The sequence below is a fragment of the Pelobates fuscus genome, chromosome 2 (assembly GCF_036172605.1).
Source record: "Pelobates fuscus isolate aPelFus1 chromosome 2, aPelFus1.pri, whole genome shotgun sequence".
Lineage (NCBI taxonomy): Eukaryota > Metazoa > Chordata > Amphibia > Anura > Pelobatidae > Pelobates > Pelobates fuscus.
This window is the reverse complement of record NC_086318.1, coordinates 82,447,450-82,471,908: the sequence shown is the minus strand read 5'-3', so window position 1 is coordinate 82,471,908 and position 24,459 is coordinate 82,447,450.

Here is a 24,459-nt window from a genome sequence, read left to right as displayed (position 1 = left end):
TGTATTACACTCAGTATCCCTGTATTACACTCAGTATCCCTGTATTACACTCAGTATCCCTGTATTACACTCAGTATCTCTATATTACACACAGTGTCCCTGTATTACACTCAGTATCTCTATATTACACACAGTATCCCTGTATTACACTCAGTATCCCTGTATTACCCACTGTATCCCTGTATTACCCACTGTATCCCTGTATTACACTCAGTATCTCTATATTACACAGTATACCTGTATTACACTCAGTATCTCTGTATTACACTCAGTATCTCTGTATTACACACTGTATCCCTGTATTACACACTGTATCCCTGTATTACACACAGTATCCCTGTATTACACTCAGTATCTCTATATTACACACAGTATCCCTGTATTACACTATGTCCTTCCCCCTGCCCCCCACCCCTGAGCGGCAGGTGGGGGCCCTAAATACTAAAAAGGGGGGACCTAAGGTCCTCCCTCCTGGCCCCCACCCCTGAGCAGTGGGTGGGGGCCCTAAATACTAAGAAGGGGGGTACCTAATGTCCTAACCCCTGGCCCCCACCCCTGAGCGGCGGGTGGGGGCCCTAAATACCAATAAGGGGGAACCTATTGTCCTCTCCCCCGGCCCCCACCCCTGAGCGGCAGGTGGGGGCCCTAAATACCAATAGGGGGGGACCTATTGTCCTCTCCCCCTGGCCCCCACCCTTATTTTTAGGGTGAGGGGGGTAGGTAGGGGGATAATTTTTTATGGGGGCAGGAGGGGGTGACTAGGGGATTGTGGACCCCTAGTCACCTGGGGGGACATTTTTTTTAGGGACTGTATAGTAGCCCAGGAATAAAATTTACACCCATAATGGCATACCATTTGCGATAGTAGACAACCCAAGGTATTGCAAATGGGGTATGTCCAGTCTTTTTTAGTAGCCATTTGGTCACAAACACTGGCCAAAGTTAGCGTTAGTATTTGTTTGTGTGTAAAAAATGCAAAAAACGCCAATTCTGGCCAGTGTTTGTGACTAAGTGGCTACTTAAAAAGACTGGACATACCCCGTTTGCAATACCTTGGGTTGTCTACTATTGAAAATGGTATGCCATCATAGGGGTAATTTTCATTCTTGGGCTACCATAGGGTCTCAAAGGCAACGTAACCAATCTGGCAAATTTTAATGTGAAAAAAATGAAACACAAGCCTTATATTTGACGCTGTAACTTTAGAAAACACCATAAAACCTGTACATGAGGGAGACTTCGCTGAACACAAATATTTGTGTTTCAAAACAGTAAAAAGTATTTCAGCAATAATATCATCCGTGCAAGTGCTGTTTGTGCGTGAAAAATGCAAGAAATTTCACTTTTACTGGCGATATCATAGTTGTAATACATTTTACTGTTTTGAAACACTAATATTTGTGTTCAGCGAAGTCTCCCGAGTAGAACAGTACCCCACATGTACAGGTTTTATGGTGTCTTAGAAAGTTATAGGGTTAAATATAGTGCTAGCAAATTAAATTCCCTATACTTTCGGCATGGGTTGTCAGGCAGGTCTCGCTAATTGTAATTAATTAAAATACCTAATTATGTAAAAATATTACATAAATATATATGTAGAATTAATATATATATATATATATATACACACGTATGTGTATATATGTATATATATATATATATATATATATATATATAATATTTTTAAAATATTTTTATTTATAAATAGGTATATATATATATATATATATATAGTGATATATACGTATATATTTATGTATATAGATATATATATTATTTTGTTCTACGTGTAATTTGATATAAATATATATATATATATATTAATATCACAATACAGTTAGAACGAAATAACACACATATATTATATAACACACTATATATTTTTTAATTATTTATTTGTAATTATTTTTTTAATTTTATTTAACGTATTTACATATTTATTTTTTATATTATATATAAATATATATATAACAATAATTATATATATATATATATATATATATATATATATATGTAATCAGTATCAGTCTATGTGTAATTTGATATTAATATATATATAATTATATATATATTAATAGTAAAATACACCTAGACAGTGTATGTGTGTGTATGTGTATGTATATGTGTACATATACATACACACACATGATCTAAGTATATTATTTTTTTTTTTTTTTACACTGGCAAAACAGCAAATCAGCAGGCAGCTAACCCAGCCATTTGATTGTGGGGTCCTTGCAAGGACCCCACTCTCACATGGCCCGGGGGGGCTGAAGGAGGATGGACGTGCTGCGGGGGGCTCCCTGGGAGTCCCCCAAACCGCGATCGCCGGCGTGGGATCGCCGGCGACCGGGTAAGTAAGAAAAGACCGGAGGGCGTACTATTACACCCGGCGGCGTTTAGAGTCGCTTAAAATAGGGCGTAATAATACGCCCTCTGGTCTTAAAGGGTTAAACCCTACAGTGATAAAAAAAAAAACAGAATACTTCAATGTTTAGGTGATGTGCCCCACCTCCAAAACACTACAGTGCAAGTGCAGCACTAAAAAAAATATACATTATGCTGCCATCTTGTGTTTAAAGTTGGAATGTTACTCATTTGATATCCTGACGACTTCCTTGCCTGCTTAATAGATTAATCTGCTTATTTATTTATTTATTTATTTATTTATTAAAATTCTTAAGAAACGCAGTCTTGTTACCCATAGGGTCTCGATGCGCATACCAGCAATAAAAACAGATAAAACAGTATCCAGCAAACAACAGCATTGAAATCAAGTGCATTTAAAACCAGGGTTAAAATTTTCATGTAATCCCGTACGCCTGAGCAAATAGGACTGTTTTTAAGCTCCGGCGGAACTTCAGTAGATCATTCTCAAGTCTTAATGTCAGGGGCAGGGAGTTCCAAAGTTGCGCTCCCTGAACATCACTCGTCCTCCCTCCGCACTTTTTCTTTTTAAAATTTGGAATCTTAAATAAGTCCAAATCAGCCGATCTCAAGGATCGACTGGGAGCATAGCGTGTGAATTTATCCTTCAGATAGTCTGGTCCCATGCCATGGACTGCCTTGTATACCAAACAACCAGTTTTAAACAGAACCCGTTCACGAACGGGCAGCCAGTGCAAGGCTCTTAATGATGGAGTGATATGGTCATTGCGGGCCACACCCGTAAGTAGCCTTGCAGCTGCGTTCTGCTTGATTTACAGATTTATTAGCTCAGAACAGCAAAGTTATGCCAAAATTGATTTACTATTTGAGAATTGCAAGCTACATTGCTCAAAAAGGAAATGCTACACAGTCCAACAGAAAATCAGAGGAAACATAAAGCAGGTGCCCATTCACTACTTAAAGGGACACTCTAGAGCCATAAAGCATTTCAACTTGCTTAAGTGCTTAATATGTGAGGAGAGTGACCTCTTTTTTTTACATTTTGAAAAAAGTACAGATTTTTTTAAGAAATTGGTACATTTCTAAATGAATCTTGTTACACCTTGTCAATCAACCCATATGTCCTGTTACTTCCTGGTTAGCTCAGTGGAGCTAAACTCAAGAGGCAGCAATTGCTCAGAGCACCTGCCTTGCAAAGACTTCTCATTGAGCTACATTTGAATGGTTGTGCTTGGACAGCCACAGAAATTCTGGACTGGGTTAGAAGATGGGGGCTTGCAAAGGCAGCTGACAAAAAATCTACAGCTTTAAAAAGCAGTTTTTGAATATACCTCAAATGAAAAAAAAAAAAGCATAATTAAATGCTTGTTTTCATTGGGAGCATATTTACTAAAAAAGTGATTTCTCAGGTTTCTGAGAAATTGGGGGTGGTACATGCACTGTGAAAGGTTTATGGACTATGGAGCCTTAGTATGACATCTTAAAATGTATCCCCTTCAACAACAACAACATTAAAGTGATGATCTCAGTCAATTGCAATGCTTTCCACAGGAAAGCTTTGGATCGGCTGAGCTGATCAATTCTAATCAGTCAAGAAGGCATCCAGGGGGCAGAGCCAAATATTGCCCTGGCCAATAAGCATCTCCTCATAGAGATGCATTGAATAAATGAATCTCTATGAGGAAATGTCAGTGTCTCCGTGCACAGAGTTCAGCACTGCTCCAGGAAGCACCTCTAGTTGCCATCTGAGGAGTGGCCAGTGTAGGTATCCCTAGGCTGTAATGTAGACACTGCCTTTTCTCTGAAAAGACAGTGTTTACTGCAAAAAGCCTGCAGTGACATACTATACTTACCAGAATAACTATATTAAGCTAAAATAAAGTTGTTTTTTTAATTAAATGATGTATATTGATTTTATTGATAACATTTATTTATTTTTGTGGCTGAGCAATCTTGTTGGGTCAGACTGTTATTCCTAGTGTTATAGTGTCCCTGTGCCTAAATGAATAGGTCCGCCCACCTCCACTCTTGAAAGGGTTAAACTCCCCTTTTTTTTATTTTTGCTTTCCTCTTTTCAGCCCTGAGGCTCCATTGGCACTGTCTAGGCAAGCACATTAAAGCGTCCCCATAGGAAAACATTAAATAATTTCCTATGGGGAATTTGAAGGCGTTAGATGTCCTCATGCAAAAGCGTGAGGAATTTCTAATATCATTAAAAGCAGAAAAACTCAATTAGGGACTCAAAAGTACCTCTTGAATCTGTCTGGAAGACATCCACTAGAAGTGGATTAAACCCTGCAATGTGTAAATAATACAGTTTCTCTAAAACTGAAATATTTTACTTTGCAAGGTTAAAGGGGATAGGGACACTGCAGTCAGACCACTTCAATGAGATTAACTGGTTTGGGTATAGTGTCACTTTAAGTCGAGCAGCAGCAAAGACCTATAACTGAATGTAGTTGTGTTTGCTGATTTAAAACTCAAGCTCAGTATTTATCAAGGTCAAACAACCAAGCTAATTAACCCCTTAAGGACGGAGCCAAATGTACAAGTTGTGATCAAACCAAACCATAAACAAACCACAGAATTTGGCTCTATATCTGTTCAACTATAATTTACCTCTTTCATACTAAGGACACCCACACTTATTATATATCGGTTTGTTCAGGGGAAACAGGGCTTTCATTCCATATCAAACATTACATTGTATATGAATAAAATCTAAAAATGTTTTAAAAATTAAGAAATGTTGATATTTTTCAATTTCTGCATGCCAATTTAACTGTTAATGTCACAATACTGTTTGGTTTTACTGCAATAAAACATACATATTTGTATTCAGAAATGTCTCATGAGTAAAACAGTAACCCCCATGTATAGGTTTTATGGTGTTTTGGAAAGTTACAGGGTCAAATATACGTCTTGTCTATTTATTTATTTTTTACATAGAAATTTCACAGATTGGTTTGCTGGGCCTAGGTTGCCTTTGAGACCGTATGGCAGCCAAGAAATGTAAGTTACCCCATCATGGCATACCATTTGAAAAAGTAGACATCCCAGGGTATTCAAAATGGGGTATGCCCAGTCTTTGGTAGTAGCCACTTGGGCATAAACGCTAGCCAAAGTTAGTGTTCTTTTTTTTTTTTCATTTTTCAAATAAAAACTGTACTTTTACTGATAATATTATTGTCAGTGTATAGTTTACTGCCCTGAAACACTCCTAGTTCTATTCAGTGATGTCTCACAAGCGCTATGGTACCCCCATGTATAGGTTTTATGGTGTTTTTGAAAGTTACAGGGTCATATATACGGCTTATCCATATATGCTTTTTCACAATGAAATTTGTCAGATTGGTTTGCTGTGTCTAGGCTGCCTTTGAGACCGTATGGAAGCCAAGAAATGAAAATTACCACTTAATGGCATACCATTTGAAAAAGTAGACATCCCAGGGTATTCAAAATGGGGTATGGCCAGTCTTTTGTAGTAGCCATTTGGGCACAAATGCTAGCCAAAGTTAGTGTTCCGTGTTTTTTTTTGCGTTTTTCACATACAAACTGTACTTTTACTGGGAATATTATTGTCAGTATATAGTTTACTGCCCTGAAACACTCCTAGTTCTGTTCAGTGATGTCTCACGAGCGGCACGGTACCCCCTATGTATAGGTTTTATGTTTTTTTTTTAAAGTTACAGGGTCATATATACGGCTTATCCATTTATGTTTTTTCACAATGGAATTTGTCAGATTAGTTTGCTGTGTCTAGGCTGCCTTTGAGACCGTATGTCAGCCAAAAAATGAAAATTACCCCCCTCATGGCATACCATTTGAAAAAGTAGACATCCCAAGGTATTCAAAATGGGGTATGGCCAGTCTTTTGTAGTAGCCACTTGGGCACAAATGCTAGCCAAAGTTAGTGTTAGTTTTTTTTGCATTTTTCACATAAAAACTGTACTTTTACTAATAATATTAACGTCAGTATATAGTTTACTGCCCTGAAACACTCCTAGTTCTGTTCAGTGATGTCTCACAAGCGCCACGGTACACCCCATGTATAGGTTTTATGGGGTTTTCAAGAGTTACAGGGTCATATATACGGCTTATCCATTTATGCTTTTTCACAATGGAATTTGTCAGATTAGTTTGCTGTGTCTGGGCTGCCTTTGAGACCGTATTGCAGCCAAGAAATGAAAATTACCCCTTAATGGCATACCATTTGAAAAAGTAGACATACCTGGGTATTCAAAATTGAGTATGGCCAGTCTTTTGTAGTAGCCATTTGGGCACAAATGCTAGCCAAAGTTAGTGTTCCGTGTTTTTTTTTTTGCGTTTTTCACATACAAACTGTACTTTTACTGAGAATATTATTGTCAGTATATAGTTTACTGCCCTGAAACACTCCTAGTTCTGTTCAGTGATGTCTCACGAGCGCCATGATACCCCCCATGTATAGGTTTTATGGGGTTTTGGAAAGTTACAGGGTCAAATATACGCCTGTCCATTTTTGGTTTTACACATTGAAAATTGGCAAAGCGATTTTCTGGGCCTATCTTGCCTTTGAGAGAGCATGGCAGCCTGGGTAATAACATTTCCACTATTATGGCATACCATTTTCAAAAGTAGGCAACCCAGAGTATTTCAAATGGTGCATTTTAAGATGTTTGATCTAACCACTTTATCAGAAATGAAGGCCCCACATAGCGGTAATAGTTTTATTTGTGCTTTTTTCCACACATGAACTCACTTTTCACAGGACATTTCTTATTCCTGGTATGAGTTATTGCAACAAAGCCTCACAATTTTTTTTTTAACATTGTCTCCTGATTATAACAGTACCCCCATGAACCGGATTTTCTGTTTTTTTGGGGGGAAGTCACAGGGACAAATATATTACATGTCCATTTCAAAGTTGGAAATTTGACAAGGTGATTTCCTGGGCCTATTTCGCCTCTGAGAGAGCATGGCAGCCTGAGTAATAACATTTCCACTATTATGGCATACCATTTTCAAAAGTAGGCAACCCAGAGTATTTCAAATGGTGCATTTTATGATGTTTGGTCGAACCACTTTATCAGAAATGAAGGGCCGACACAGCGGTAATAGTTTTATTTGTACTTTTTTCCACACATGAACTCACTTTTCACAGTACATTTCTTATTCCTGGTATGAGTTATTGAAACAAAGCCTCACAAATTGTTTTTAACATTGTCTCCTGAATATAACAGTACCCCATGTACCGGATTTTCTGTTTTTTGGGGGAAGTCACAGGGACTAATATATTAGATGTCCATTTCAAAGTTGGAAATTTGACAAGGTGATTTCCTGGGCCTATTTCGCCTTTGAGAGAGCATGGCAGCCTGGGTGATAACATTTCCACTATTATGGCATACCATTTTCAAAATTAGGCAACCCAGAGTATTTCAAATGGTGCATTTTAAGATGTTTGGTCGAACCACTTTATCAGAAATGAAGGGCCCACATAGCGGTAATAGTTTTATTTGTGCTTTTTTTCCACACATGAACTCACTTTTCACAGGACATTTCTTATTCCTGGTATGAGTTTTTGCAACAAAGCCTCACAATTTTTTTTTAACATTGTCTCCTAAATATAACACTACCCCCATGTACTGGATTTTCTGTTTTTTTGGGGAAGTCACAGGGACAAATATATTAGATGTCCATTTCAAAGTTCGAAATTTGACAAAGTGATTTGCTGGGCCTATGTGCCTATTTAGAGAGCATGGTAGCCTGGGTAATAACATTTCCACCGTTATGGCATACCATTTTCAAAAGTAGGCAACCCAGAATACAACAAATGGCAGACCTTGAGATGTTTGGTCTAGCCATTTTAACAGAAATGATGGGCCCATGTAGCAATTTCTACTTTTATTTTTGTCTTTTTAATCACATAAATTGCATTTTCACTAGACATGTCATAATCCTGGTTTTAGTTAGTGCACTAAAACCTCAGTATTTTGATTTAACACTGTCTTCTGAATATAACGGTACCCCCACGTATCATTATTTCAGATTCTTTCCGATAAGTACAGGGCGAAATATATTAGATGCCCTTTTAGCTTGTAATTTTGACAAAGTGATTTGCTGGGCCTATGTGGCTATTTAGAGAGCATGGCAGCCTGGGTAATAAAATTTCCACCATTATGGCATACCATTTTCAAAAGTAGGCAACCCAGAGTACAACAAATGGCAGACCTTGAGATGTTTGGTCTAGCCATTTTAACAGAAATGATAGGCCCATGTAGCAATTTCTACTTTTATTTTTGTCTTTTTAATCACATAAATTGCATTTTCACTAGAAATGTCATACTTCTGGTATTAGTTAGTGCACTAAAACCTCAGTATTTTGATTTAACACTGTCTTCTGAATATAACGGTACCCCCACGTATCATTATTTCAGATTCTTTCCGATACGTACAAGGCGAAATATATTAGATGCCCTTTTAGCTTGTAAGTTTGACAAAGTGATTTGCTGGGCCTATGTGGCTATTTAGAGAGCATGGCAGCCTAGGTAATAACATTTCCACCATTATGGCATACCATTTTCAAAAGTAGGCAACCCAGAGTACAACAAATGGCAGACCCTGAGATGTTTGGTCTAGCCATTTTAACAGAAATGATAGGCCCATGTAGCAATTTCTACTTTTATTTTTGTCTTTTTAATCACATAAATTGCATTTTCACTAGAAATGTCATAATTCTGGTATTAGTTAGTGCACTAAAACCTCGGTATTTTGATTTAACACTGTCTTCTGAATATAACGATACCTACATGTACAATGTTTCCAGGTTTTTAGTATATCACAGGAGTAGTACAGTACCCCCACATACACTTTGATCTGAAGGCAGAGAGAGGCAGATAGATCTTTGACTCAGATACTGTAGCATTAACCCTGTGATTTGTTTTTTGCTTTTTTTTTTTAGAAGGCACATTTCCAGTACTACAAATGTAGTATTTTGAGTTGTTTGGTGTAGCCACTTTAGAATGGCTAGCATAAACAGGGACAGGCCAAGGTCAGGGGAATCCAGAATTCAGAGTAGTTGGTAAAACAAGCCAATGGGTTGGTACAGGCAGCTAACGAAGCATAGTCAGGACAAGCCGAGGTCAGGGAATCCAGGGAAATCAAGCAAACAAACTGCCAAAGTCCCATACAGAGTGATTTAGTAGTTCAGCTCTGTATGGTAGACTTTGAAACAGTCTGTTATGCAGAGGGCGGGTAGGGATGGACAGGAGGGACAATAATAACTGGAGTCCTTTCGGACTCCTCTTTTCCAGCAAACACAGCATTTTCGTTGGGGTGACCTTTTACAGGGTGTGGGGGGGATTCGGGAAGGGAAATGTTTGCTGAAAAGTCGTTGGACATCTTCTGATTCCAAAGGAGGGTTAGGATTTGGGGTCTGGGCAAATATAATTTGAGACAAAATTTGGACCATAAACTCTAGAAATGGGCATGGTCTACCTATGGCTTCCTTTTTATAAAGCACATAGGCATTGAAAATTGCAATCTGGGTTATGTAGATTGCAATTTTCTTGTACCAGGTCCTACTCTTCCGGTTCACCAGATAGGGCTGTATGCACTGATCAGCCAAGTCTACTCCTCCCATAAACTTGCTGTAGTCTACAATGCACTTCGGCTTCTCCAGCTGCTAAGTTCCACCTCTCACAGACACTGGCACTGAAGTTTCGTCGTGCATTGTAGACAACATGTACACATCTTTCCTATTGGTGAAGCGAAGGGCAAGCAACTCATCCTGGCGGAGCGCTGAAAGGGAGCCTCTACTGCGTCTACCTCTTGCCAGGGTTTGGGGGAAACCTATACGATTCTTACGCACTGTGCCACAGGCTACGGTCTCAAAGCAAAATAGAGTTTTAAATAACTCTATGCTTGTGTAATAGTTGTCAACCCATAGCCTGTATCCCTTATTTAACAAGGGAAGGATTAGGTCCCATACTATCTTGCCACATGTACCCACAGAATCAGGGCATCCTGGTGGGTCAAGATGGCTATCCTTCCCCTGATAAATACGAAACGCCCATGTATATCCAGATTTTGATTTACACAATTTATAAACTTTTACACCGTATCGGGACCGTTTAGAAGGGATAATTTGTCTGACAGGAGTTCAATTAGGGGCCGAATTTTGTACAGCTTGTCAAACAATGGGTCGTTTCTTGGGGGGCACAGTGTGTTGTCGTTGAAGTGGAGGAAACGCAGCAGATGCTCATAGCGATCCCTCTTCATAACCCCAAGGAAAAGAGGGGTCACCAGGATGGGGTGCTTGTACCAGTAGGACCTGATACTCGGCTTTTTGACAATGCCCATAACTAGAGTTAGGGCCCAAAATTTGCGCATTTCTGCGAGATCCGTGGGGTGCCACATATTACGCCGATTGTAATGTGACCCCGGATTCGCAGTCAGATATTGGTTGGCAAATAAATTGGTTTACTCAACCAATAACTGAAATACGTCCTCCGACATAAACAAATCAAAATATTTTAGGGGCTCCCAAGCATCCACCATAACCGTGATGCCAGGGGTCGCCGTAAATGGGGGAATATCTGGGGCCGTCAGGTTTGGGGGCACCCAGTCTCCATGTCTTGCAGAGTGTCACTATCACTGCCTGCCAGAATGGCGTACGCCTCCTCGGCCGAGTAGCGACGTGCCATTCTACTACCAACCCTCAAAAACCCACAAAAAATTAAATAAATGTACTGATCGCAGTTTAGGCTGCTGCGACCAGTACAGAAAGGGTTAATTTTTAATTTATTTTTTGTTTTTTAATAAAAATAACCCCCCAAAAAAGTCAGCCTGATCAGAGAGCCCTCTGATCACAGTGATCACTGGTACAATACTGTACAGTAGCGATACTGTACAGTACAGTGATCACGGCAGCGGGGAAAGGGTTAAGGGAGATTTGGGTTGCTGCAGCTGACAAAGGGTAAAAAAAAATGTAAAAAAATGTTTGACCCTAAAAAAAAAAAAAAAATTAATAATACTACAAATGTACTAAAATCCCTAAACAGGCTGATCACAGTGTTAAATGCTGTGACCAGCACTGGAAGGGTTAATTTTTTTTTATTTTTTTTTACTTTTTCTTTATTTTTTAAAAATTTTCAGGACACAGGACTCTCCAGCAACGATCTCTCTGCCTCTCTCTCTCAGATCGAAGTGAGGTGAGGAGAGGGGCAGAGACAATGTGTCAGCCAGTGATTTAAAATCATTGGCTGACACATTGTAACAGTGATCGCAGTGACTGGCTGTCACTGCGATCACAAACTGCAGATCACCACGGATTGGCCACAGGGGACCTGCCTGGGTTGCCAGGCAGGTCCCCCAACCGTGATCTGCAGTTTGGGAGGGATCGGAGACATGTGGGTGGGCTAAAACGCTGCGGCGTGCTATGCCGCCGTGAAGGCGTTTAAGCCCATAAACGCCGGGACGGCATAGCACGCCGTAACGGCGTGAACGGGTTAAAGGCCCATGATCCACACAACAACCCTTAATCTTTGCTACTGCAAAGTCAATAGCTATCAACTAATCTCTGACATTCTCACATTGCATGCTGTATCATGAAATGGCACAAGTACTATACAATGCACATAAATACTGCTTTATACAAGTGGAACAGCACTACATACCATTTTACTGGAAGACACACATTACCTCATAGAAATCATATTCAGTGTAATAGCTACGAAAATTAGGCCTGTTATACAATAAAAAAAATATGTAACATAGAACTGTGACACTTCTCAGTTTAACTGTTCTTATTGAAAAACAATGAAATCATTGGTTTTAGGAGGTGTTGCATTAAAGGGACACTATAGTCATCAGAACTACTACAGCTTAATGTAATGTAATCTTGTGTCCATAGCATTCACTCAGACGGCCACAACAGGTGCTTCCTGTATCAGTGCTGTATAGTGTGCAGCGCCTATGTTCAGTGTCTCCACAGTGAATGCTCCCCATAGAAAAGCATTGATTCAATGCATCTATATGAGAAGATACTAATTGGCGCAGATCAGCGTTTTGCCGCACATGCACAGTAGCCCCTGTAATGCACACTGCTGCTGGGGAGTGAAAACGACCGTCTCCACTCCCAATAAATTGCCATGCCACTGGGGAGAGAGACCGGTTGCCTCCTATCCCTGTAAAGTAAGCTGCCGCTGGGGAGTCGGACCGACCATCTCCACCCCTAGTGTGGCATGCTGCTGCTGGGATGAGGGACCGACTATCTCCACTTCCTGTGACGCTGCCTGGTGCTGGGATGACGGACTGACAATCTCCTCTCCCGGTAACACTGTCGCTGGGGAGAGAGACCGGTTGTCTCCTCTCCTTGCATGGTATGCTGCCGCTGGGGAATAGGACCGACTGCCCCTACTCCTGGAAACTCCGGCTGTAGTTGGGGATCCCAAGCATCCACCATAACCGTGATGCCAGGGGTCGTATTCAGCATCCCTGTAGGGCCAGTGGAGAGACCTCGTTCCTATCTCCGCCTGCTGTCTGGGGGTCTTCCCAGGACCAGTCTATGAGGTCCCCCTGTAATTGAGAAGAGGGACCAGCTGTCTTCTCTTCTGGTATCTCCGGCTGCCACTGGGGAGAGAGACCGATTGTCCCCTCTCCCTGTAAGGTAAGCTGCCGCTGGGGAGTTGTCAGGGGCGGTCCGTTGCCCGGGACCCAGACACAGTGTCCAGGCGGCGGTGCATGGACCGGGACCCAATATGCCTGATGTTAAGTGGGAGTCTTCAGCAGGGTCTGGTGCAGGGTCTGGTGCAGGGTAACCGCACGCCCCCTGGTGTTGAGCACCAGCGTTTGTGCAGCCACATACCAAGACCCTTAATCAGCTTAAGCGGATACCAGGAACTAGGAGCATGGAAATTAGCAGACCTCCCAGGAGCTGAATAGGGAGGCTCTGCAGCAAGATTGTATCCAGTACTAGAAACAAGGCAAGACTAGAGATAGGCACCAAACATGAAAACAAGACAGAACTAATAGAACCCAGAACCAGAGAAGGATAGTAAGCTAAACCCAGAACATATACACAATACATGAGGAAAACATGAACATAACATGGGCATGACTGGACAGGACTGTACATGGGCTGGGTATACAAACTAAAACAAGACAAGATAACAAAGGCAAAACAAGAGGAGAAATAACTAAGTACTACATATGAAAAGCATGGGGATTTAGTCACACTATATGGTCATACATTGCATAAGCCTGCCAACAACGCCAATGTACCCCATATCTGGCAGGTCCTACACTGCCTAATGTATGCTAAAACATCCTAAGTAGACATATATAGCACTTACCTGCAAGAAAGGGCAGAAGCTTTGAGCAGCTGCCTGCAGGACTCTGAAACAGAAAGGGATGATGGAAAACAAACGGGTGTGGCAACATAAAACAAACATTTAAAGGAAACCTGGAGACTGGGAAATCCAGGGACGAACTATAGGAATGAACCCAGAAATCCCAGCATAAAGAAAACCAGACATAGACTAGAAAACCAAAAAACCAAGGAAAACCAAACAAGAATTGAAACAAGAGTACTGGATACCAGAAGCCAAGTCCAGACATCAGAACAGAGCAGAGCAGATCATGACAGGAGTCAGATCGGCTGTCTCGACTCCCGGTAACGCTGCCTGGTGCTGGGTAGTGAGACCGGCTATCTCCACTCCCAGAGATGCTAGCTGCTGCGGGATGAGTGACCGAAATCTCCTCCCTGCGACACTGCCTGGTGCTGGATAGTGAGACTCACTATCTCCACTCCCAGGGCTGCTTGCTGCTGCTGGGATGAGGGGTTGACAATCTCCTCTCCTGGTAACACTGTCTGCCGCTGGGGAGAGAGACCAGTTGTCTTGACTTCCGGTAACGCTGCCTGGTGCTGAACTGTTTCTCTTAAGTTCTGGTATCCCTGCTCCAGTTCCCATTCTATAGTGACCAGACGGTTAATATCTGGTCCCAGGTCTGCAGTACTGGGAAGCTCCAGATCGTCCATACGGTCTTCCCGAATGTCCCATTGTCCTCCATGCTGCCGAAATCACTGTCCTCCTCCATAGCATCCCATAGTAGACTAGGGCCATCATAGTCATAACCCTCTGGACAATCACTCTCATCCATCCAGGGGCACCTCTGCACCGAGTACCATCGTAGCGCCGGTATGCCTCATCCCACCACAATTCCTTACTGATAAGCCACTGGAATTCTATGATCCACTGTTCCCGGGGCTGATCCTTCAGTAAAGGCAACCTCAGCGCTGTTTGCCTCTGTCTGCGCAGATCTGAACTGGGAAGGCTCTCTCCCCCTTGAGCTTGAGACTGCTTCAGTGCCTCATGCCAGAGCTCTCGTCTCACCACATCTTTCCATACCAGTTCATCCTCGGCTGAAACAGGGCCATGCTCCTGTGCCAGTGCACCTTGTAGTCTCCACTGGAACTCCTCCTCATATGGGGATGCTGCCTGGGGGCTAGTTCGCTCCATCTCCTGAGTTCCTCCGCAACCAGGGGAGCTGCAAGAATGCTAGCGTTGCCCTCAATTATAAATCCAAAGATATCGGTGTCTCCAGGATGCTTCTATAATCACTAGGAAACATAGAAACATAGAATGTGACGGCAGATAAGAACCATTCGGCCCATCTAGTCTGCCCAATTTTCTAAATAATTGCATTAGTCCCTAGCCTTATCTTATAGTTAGGATAGCCTTATGCCTATCCCACGCATGCTTAAACTTCTTTGCTGTGTTAACCTCTACCACTTTAGCTGGAAGGCTATTCCATGCATCCACTACCTTCTCAGTAAAGTAATACTTCCGGGTATTATTATTAAACCTTTGCCCTTTGCTCTAATTTAAGACTATGTCCTCTTGTTGTGGTAGTTTTTCTTCTTTTAAATATGGTCTCCTCCTTTACTGTGTTGATTCCCTTTATATATTTAAATGTTTTTATCATATCCCACCTTTATCGTCTTTCCTCCAAGCTATACATGTTAAAATCTTTTAACCTTTCCTGGTAAGTTTTATCCTGTACACTGCTGCCACCAATGTGATGGACCGCCTGGCACCCTGACCGGGTACCTCCGTCAATCGCTGCTTCCTAGTACTTGCGATCACCATTAGCACTGTACTGGAACACCATAACCACTGTAAACCCCATTAACCGCCGCAGCTTGGTTGGGGTCTCGCTGTCCTCCATCAGGATCCAGCTTCCAGTGGGTAGACCTCTCCTAGTTCAGAGAGCGTAGCAGGAACAGCTCTTATAAGAGCTAGTGATTATACTCAGGGGAGTATTGTGATATAGCAATCCCCAGAGTGAATGTAGTTCTCCAATCCCCCAAACATGAGCCAAGACTTCATGAAGGGGTAAACGAATCTCAGTTTAATGGGAGCCACACTTGGCCTTATATGACAATCCCCATACAAGGGGTACGCCCACATAGACCTGATGGTAGACTGATTTGCAACTTCACAGACCAATAACAATAAGGTTACAAGGCACAGCACTCCCACACACAGCACACAACCCCTCCCCTCTGCCGTGGAGATAATTGGATCAGTAACTGTACTAATTGTAATCCAATTATCTCCAAGCACAGAAAAAACATACTTTTTTAAAACACACAAGTGATAACTCCACTGGCCACTCCTCAGATGGCTGTTAGAGATCCTTCCTGGGTCATGGCTGCCTAAAATGCATCCAAACATTCAGTATCTCTTCCCTCTGCATGCAGACACTGAACTTTCCTCATAGAGATTCATTGATTCAATTCATCTCTATGAGGAGATGCTGATTGGCCAGGGCTCTGTTTGAATCATGCTGGCTCTGCCGATGATCTGCCTCTTTGTCAGTCTCAGTCAATCCTATGGGGAAGCATGGGTGGTGCCAGCTTCAAAGACAATATTCCATAGTGCAATAATGAGTTATGCACCCTTGCTGTGACAATGATGTCTCTCATTTTTATTCTGTCTGTCTTTGCATTTTATGTTTCTCTGTACAGTGGTAATATGAGGAAGTGGTGGTAATTTTTTCTTTGACTATGTTGATAATGTTTTAAGGTCCTCGAATAGAATGGGGATTACCAGTGAGTGATTTTGCATATGAATGCTGTGCAGAGGTAATGAATATATTTTTGCAGAGGATGAACCTCACGCCAACAATGTTTCTACGCTCTTGCAGCTTTTATCAAGACATTCATACCTGGATGGAAGTTTTGCACTCCTCTCCTTGATTGCTTGCTGTCTTCACATCCAAACCTTTGTTGTTTGCTGCTGTTTTAAATATTTGAGGGCATGTTTTATATTGCACATTTTGTTACAGTGTCCCTTTCTGGTCTACTGCACATTTTGACACAATAACCCCGTATTGTCTATTGCTCATTGTGTCACAGTGCCCCTGTATTGTTTTCTCAAATTTTGACACAATAACCCTATATTGTCTATTGGCTATTGCTCATTGGTGTCACAGTGTCCCTGTATTGTCTATTGCACATTGTGTCACAGTGTCCATGTATTGTCTGTTTCTCATTGTGTCACAGTGTCCCTTTATTGTTTTCTCACATTTTGACATAATAACCCTGTATTGTCTATTGCTCATTTGTGTCACAGTGTCCCTGTATTGTCTATTGCACATTGTGTCACAGTGTCCCTGTGTTGTCTGTTTCTTATTGTGTCACAGTGTCCCTGTATTGTTTTCTCTCATTTTGACACAATAACCCTGTATTGTCTATTGCTCATTTGTGTCACAGTGTCCCTGTATTGTCTATTGCATGTTTTGTCACCGTGTCCTGTATTGTCTATTTCACAATTTGTCAAAGTGTACCTCTATTGTCTTTTTCACAATTTGACACAGTAACCCTGTATTGTCTATTGCACAATTTTTCACAGTGTCCCTGTATTGTTTATTGCACATTTTGTCACATTGTCTCTGTATTGTCTATTGCACATTTTGTCACAGTATCCCTGTATTGTTTATTGCACATTTTGTCACATTGTCTCTGTATTGTTTATTGCACATTTTGTCACAGTGCCCTGTATTGTTTATTGCACATTTTGTCACATTGTCTCTGTATTGTCTGTTGCACATTTTGTCACATTGTCTCTGTATTGTCTATTGCACATTTTGTCACAGTATCCCTGTATTGCTTATTGCACATTTTGTCACAGTATCTCTGTATTGTCTGTTGCACATTTTGTCACAGTGTCTCTGTATTGTCTATTGCACATTTTGACACAGTATAACCTGTTCCTCTGTTCTATTAGCAATACATACAAAGGAACTGCAGCAGTATGACATGTTTTCACTATTTTCAGTTACACACAGCTGACAGCTGTATTGTCTATTATATACTTCATGTTACATATTGCACAGTGTTGCTTCTTTCACACAACCTGTTAGAGTGAGTCATTCTCAGCACTTGTTGATTTACACCTTGTACCACACTAGTATTATCTGTTAAATACAACTATCGGTCAGAATATAAAGGAAGTGGTTTAACATTACTTCAGCATGTCTTCAGTATTTTGCAAGGCTGCTATAAGCCATATTTCCTGATAAACTTTACGTTTTCCCACACAACTCACGAAAACACTATTAGTGAAAACACTATTTGAATATTGTTCTAAACCATTAAAGCTTACGCCGACGTTCTAGCACAGTCTGTATTTATATTTTCCTATAGTAGTGAGACAGAGTTTGATTAATACAGATAACAAAGCATTATAGATTAAAATATTTAATTGGTGTCTGTAAACTAAAATAAAAACAGAATATGTAATGATATTAAGAGGTAAAAAAAAAAAGTCAACACTATACCATATAGGGAAACTATAGGCATCAAAAAAACTTTAGCTTAAAGAAGCAGTTTTGGTGTATAGACAGGCCCGGACTGGCCATCGGGCAAACCGGGCAAATTCCCGGTGGGCCGCGATGGCCACGGGCCGAGGCCGGCCGGGGTGATCCATGCAGAGCCGGCGCTATCAGAGCGCCGGCCCCGCTGTGTTCCATGAAGGGCCGGTGGGGAGATCAAAGATCTCCCTCACCGGCCCACATGCAATCAAACGCGGCCGCCGGCGGGGATAGAGGGAGGCAGACTGAGGAGGACCCGGCGGAGCACTAACTTGCAGCTCCGCCGGGTTTCTCTCGCGAGATCCGGACCTTTGCCATGGCAACGGTCCCAGTCTCGCGAGAGTGAACTCTAGCCTCACAGGCTAGAGTTCACTTACCACGAGGACCACCAGGGATTGATGGCAGCAGCACAACCCCCCCTTCCAGGCTACAGGTAAGAAGGGAGGGGGTTTTCTAATGTCTGTGATTCTGTAAGTTGTGTGTTACTACTTATTTTTTAAATACATATGTAATGTGTGTTTTACAACATACTGTATATATGTGTGTAATGTGTGTAGGTAATAGCATATGTGCATATAATGTGTGCATTTATGACTAGGGTTGTATATGCTCATATTTTTACATATTATTTAATTGGTGACTTTGACATGTGACTGTGTGTGGGGTAAACGAGTGGGTAACCGGGTATTTCTTTAGGCGATTACATTTATGTGTGCAGTGCATTAATGGGATATTATGTGACTGCATGGATGGGTAAACAAACATGCTATGTAACTAGATGGGTGACTGAACAGGTGGCTTGGTGTATGTGTGTATGTCTGGTAAGAGAAGTTGACTTAATAAGGTAGCATGTGTATGGCTAGCTAGGGAAATATTGTGCCTAGTATATGGGTAGGAGAGGATAAGATGGGTTGGTAGTCTCTATTTTGGTAAAATGGTATTGTGGTGAGGGAGTAATATGAGCAATTATGTCACAGCACCCTAACACACACACACCACCCTCAATCACACAGCGCCCTCAATCACACAGCGCCCTCAATCACACAGCACCCTAACACACATCACCCTCAATCACACAGCACCCTAACACACATCACCCTCAATCACACAGCACCCTAACACACATCACCCTCAATCACACAGCACCCTAAAACACAGTACCCTAACACACAGCACCCTCACACACACGCACCCTTGCACAGCACCCTAACACACACACACAGCACCCTAACACACACACACAGCACCCAGCACCCTAACACACAGCACTCTAACACACACACAGCACCCAGCACCCTAACACCCAGCACCCTAACACCCAGCACCCTAACACACAGCACCCTAACACCCTCACACAGCATCCTAAGACACACAGCACCCAGACACACAGCACCCAGACACACAGCACACCACACACACACACACTATACTCCTCACAAATGCACACTACACCCCTCACAAATGCACACTACACCCCTCACAAATGCACACTACACCCTTCCCACACACACTGCACACCTCACACATACACACAGCAGCCCCTAAACACACTGCACCACTCATACACAATACATGTATATATACTACAGAACCCCTCACACACATACTGCACACGTTAAATTCCAGACAAACACTAGATTCCTTACCCAACTCTGAATTATCTACATATATACACACACTAGATCTCTATAGCGCCACTCTGAATCCTCTATATACACACACACACACACACACACTCAATAGATCTCCTATACACACTCCTGAGTCCTTCAAACATGCACTAGATCTCCTACACACAGACGCTGCACAACCTACACACACTCTACATTTCTGACATACACACTCTGGATCCCCCATGCACACACTAGATTCCATTTAAGCAAACACATAGTGTCTCCATAAATGGGATACAGTGAGTATCCCGATTATGGAAACCCCTGAGACAAGTTTCAAGCAAACACAGCCCAAGCATGTTTTTAAATTTGCTTGCGCCGTGCAGAACAAATACAGGGCCTTTTTCTCATGCCCTGGAAAAGCATTGAAACAACATGCTCACTTTGAGATAGGGCGCGCTTGCCATTGGGGATGATAAGACACACCCTATCTGGCCCCGCCCCCTTTTCAGTGGGCCGCTGTGAATAAAAAATGCCCGGGCCGAATTTTTTCCCCAGTCCGGCCCTGTGTATAGACCACAGTGTCACTGCTCAATTAACTGTCTTGTAGGAGTTAAATCACTTTTGTTTCTGTTTAAGCAACCCTAGCCACACTTTCCTTGGCTGTGATTCACATGCAGCCTAAACAAAAACAAAAATTGTTTAATTTGCAATCAGATGTTAACTTGCTTTAGAATTTTGTATCTCCTGCTCTGAAAATTGAACTTCAATCATGCACAGGAGGCTCCTGCAGGGTCTATAAGGCTATTAACAAAGCAGGAGATAAGTAATTCTAAATTAAACAGATGTCCAATAAAGGAAGTTTAAACATGAAATTTCACAATACAGGAATTTTTTAGGAAGGCTGTCCAAGTATATAGTGACTATAGTATCCCTTTAACCACATGTACTAATTATAAAAGTCACATACTTCTTGTGTATTATTGTTTGTAAGTCATTCTTTATTTCCATAAAATCAGCATTATCCTGTGAAATACCATGGGTTTATTTGTATAATTCCAATATCAGGGTATTACTGTCATTGCTTGTTTCTACACTCTAAAAGTGTGTCAGTATGCAAGAAAAAGTATGTGAACCCTTTGGAACGATATGGATTTCTGCACAAATTGGTCATAAAATGTGATCTGATCATCATCTAAGTCACAACAATAGACAATCACAGTCTGCTTAAACTAATAACACACAAAGAATGAAATGTTGCCATGTTTTTATTGAACATACCATGTAAACATTCACAGTGCAGGTGGAAAAAGTATGTGAACCCCTAGACTACTTACATCTCCAAGAGCTAATTGGAGTGAGATGTCAGCCAACTGGAGTCCAATCAATGAGATGAGATTGGAGGTGTTGGTTACAGCTGCCCTGCCCTATAAAAAACACACACCAGTTCTGGGTTTGCTTTTCACAAGAAGCATTGCCTGATGTGAATAATGCCTCGCACAAAAGAGCTCTCAGAAGACCTACGATTAAGAATTGTTGACTTGCATAAAGCTGGAAAGGGTTATAAAAGTATCTCCAAAAGCCTTGCTGTTCATCAGTCCACGGTAAGACAAATTGTCTACAAATGGAGAAAGTTCAGCACTGCTGCTACTCTCCCTAGGAGTGGCCGTCCTGTAAAGATAACTGCAAGAGCACAGCGCAGACAGCTCAATGAGGTGAAGAAGAATCCTAGAGTGTCAGCTAAAGACTTACAAAAGTCACTGGCAAATGCTAACATCCCTGTTAGCAAATCTACAATACTTAAGAATGGATTTCATGGGAGGATACCACAGAGGAAGCCAAAGCTGTCCAAACAAAACATTGCTGCACGTTTACAGTTTACACAAGAGCCCCTGGATGTTCCACAGCAGTACTGGCAAAATATTCTGTGGACAGATGAAACCAAAGTTGAGTTGTTTGGAAGAAACACACAACACTATGTGTGGCGAAAAAGAGGCACAGCACACCAACATCAAAACCTCTTCCCAACTGTGAAGTATGGTGGTGGGGGCATCATGGTTTGGGGCTGCTTTGCTGCGTCAGGGCCTGGACGGATTGCTATCATCGAAGGAAAAATGAATTCCCAAGTTTATCAAGACATTTTGCAGGAGAAATTAAGGCCATCTGTCTACCAGCTGAAGCTTAACAGAAGATGGGTGTTGCAACAGGACAATGACCCAATGACCCAAAGCATATAAGTAAATCAACAACAGAATGGCTTAAACAGAAGAAAATACGCCTTCTGAAGTGGCCCAGTCAGAGTCCTGACCTCAACCCGATTGAGATGCTGTGGCATGACCTCAAGAAAGCGATTCACACCAGACATCCCAAGAATATTGCTGAACTGAAACAGTTCTGTAAAGAGGAATGGTCAAGAATTACTCCTGACCGTTGTGCACGTCTGATCTGCAACTACAGGAAATGTTTGGTTGAAATTATTGCTGCCAAAGGAGGTTCAACCAATTATTAAATCCAAGGGTTCACATACTTTTTCCACCTGCACTGTGAATGTTTACATGGTGTGTTCAATAAAAACATGGCAATATTTCATTCTTTGTGTGTTATTAGTTTAACCCCTTAAGACCGGAGGGCGTACTATTACGTCCTTTTAAAAGCGGCTCTAAACGCCGCAGGGCGTAATAGTACGCCCTCCGGTTTTTAGTAACTTACCCGGTCGCCGGCGGTCCCACGCCGGCGATCGCGGTTGGGGGGACTCCCAGGGAGCCCCCCCCGCGGCACATCTTCCTCCTCCGGTCCCTCCCGGTCATGTGAGAGTGAGGTCCTTGCGAGGACCTCACAATCACATGGCCGGTATAGCTGGCTTCTGTATTGCCAGCAGGGGGACTAACTGTAATGACAGTTGGTCCCCCTGCTGGCTGAAAATCAAATAAAAATAATGTTAAAAGTGTAAAAAAAAAAATTTATACTTAGATCATATATATATATATTATATATATATGATCTAAGTATATATATACACATATACATACACACACATACACCGTCTAGGTGTATTTTAATATTAATATATATATAATTATATATATATATATTAATATCAAATTACACGTAGACTGATACTGATTAAATATATATATAATTATTGTTATATATATATTTATAAATAATATAAAAAAATATATGTAAATACGTAAAAAAATAAAATAAAAAAAGAATTAAAAATAAAATATTAAAAAATATATAGATGTGTTTTATTTCGTTCTAACTGTATTGTGATATTAATATATATATATTTATATCAAAATACACGTAGAACGAAATAATATATATATCTATATACATAAATATATACGTATATATCACTATATATATACCTATATATAAATAAAAATATTAAAAAAATATATATATATATACGTATATATACACATATGTATATATATATACATATATTAATTCTACACATATATTTATGTAATAATTTTACATAATTAGGTATCCTAATTAATTACAATTAGCGGGACCTGCCTGACCACCCATGCCGAAAGTATAGGGAATTTAATTTGCTAGCACTATATTTAACCCTATAACTTTCCAAGACACCATAAAACCTGTACATGGGGGGTACTGTTTTACTCGGGAGACTTCGCTGAACACAAATATTAGTGTTTCAAAACAGTAAAATTTATTACAACCATGATATCGCCAGTAAAAGTGACGTTTTTTGCATTTTTCACGCACAAACAGCACTTACACGGACGATATTATTGCTGCAATACTTTTTACTGTTTTGAAACACAAATATTTGTGTTCAGCGAAGTCTCCTGAGTACAACAGTACCCCTCATGTACAGGTTTTATGGTGTTTTCAAAAATTACAGCGTCAAATATAAGGCTTGTGTTTAATTTTTTTCACATTAAAATTCGCCAGATTGCTTACGTTGCCTTTATGACCCTATGGTAGCCCAAGAATGAAAATTACCCCTATGATGGCATACCATTTGCAATAGTAGACAACCAAAGGTATTGCAAATGGGGTATGTCCAGTCTTTTTAGTAGCCACTTAGTCACAAACACTGGCCAAAATTGGCGTTTTTTGCATTTTTCACACACAAACAAATACGAACGCTAACTTTGGCCAGTGTTTGTGACCAAATGGCTACTAAAAAAGACTGGACATCGCTTAATTGCAATACCTTGGGTCGTCTACTATTGCAAATGGCATGCCATTATGGGTGTAAATTTATTTCCTGGGCTACTATACAGTCTCAAAGGCAACGTAACCAATCTGGCGAATTTCAATTTCAAATGTAACACGCTATATTTGACCCTGTAACTTCCCAAAACACCATAAAACCTGTACATAGGGGGTACTGTTTTACACGTGAGACTTTGCTGAATACAAATATGTGTATTTTATTGCAGTAAAAGCAAACAGTATTATGACATTGACAGTTAAAATGTCATGTAGAACGAAAAAAATAAAAAATAAATCTTATTTTCTCCCATTTTTTTCATATTAAATTATGTTTCATAGCTAAATATTTGATATTAAATGAAAGCCCTGTTTCCCCTGAATAAAATGATATATAATAAGGGGG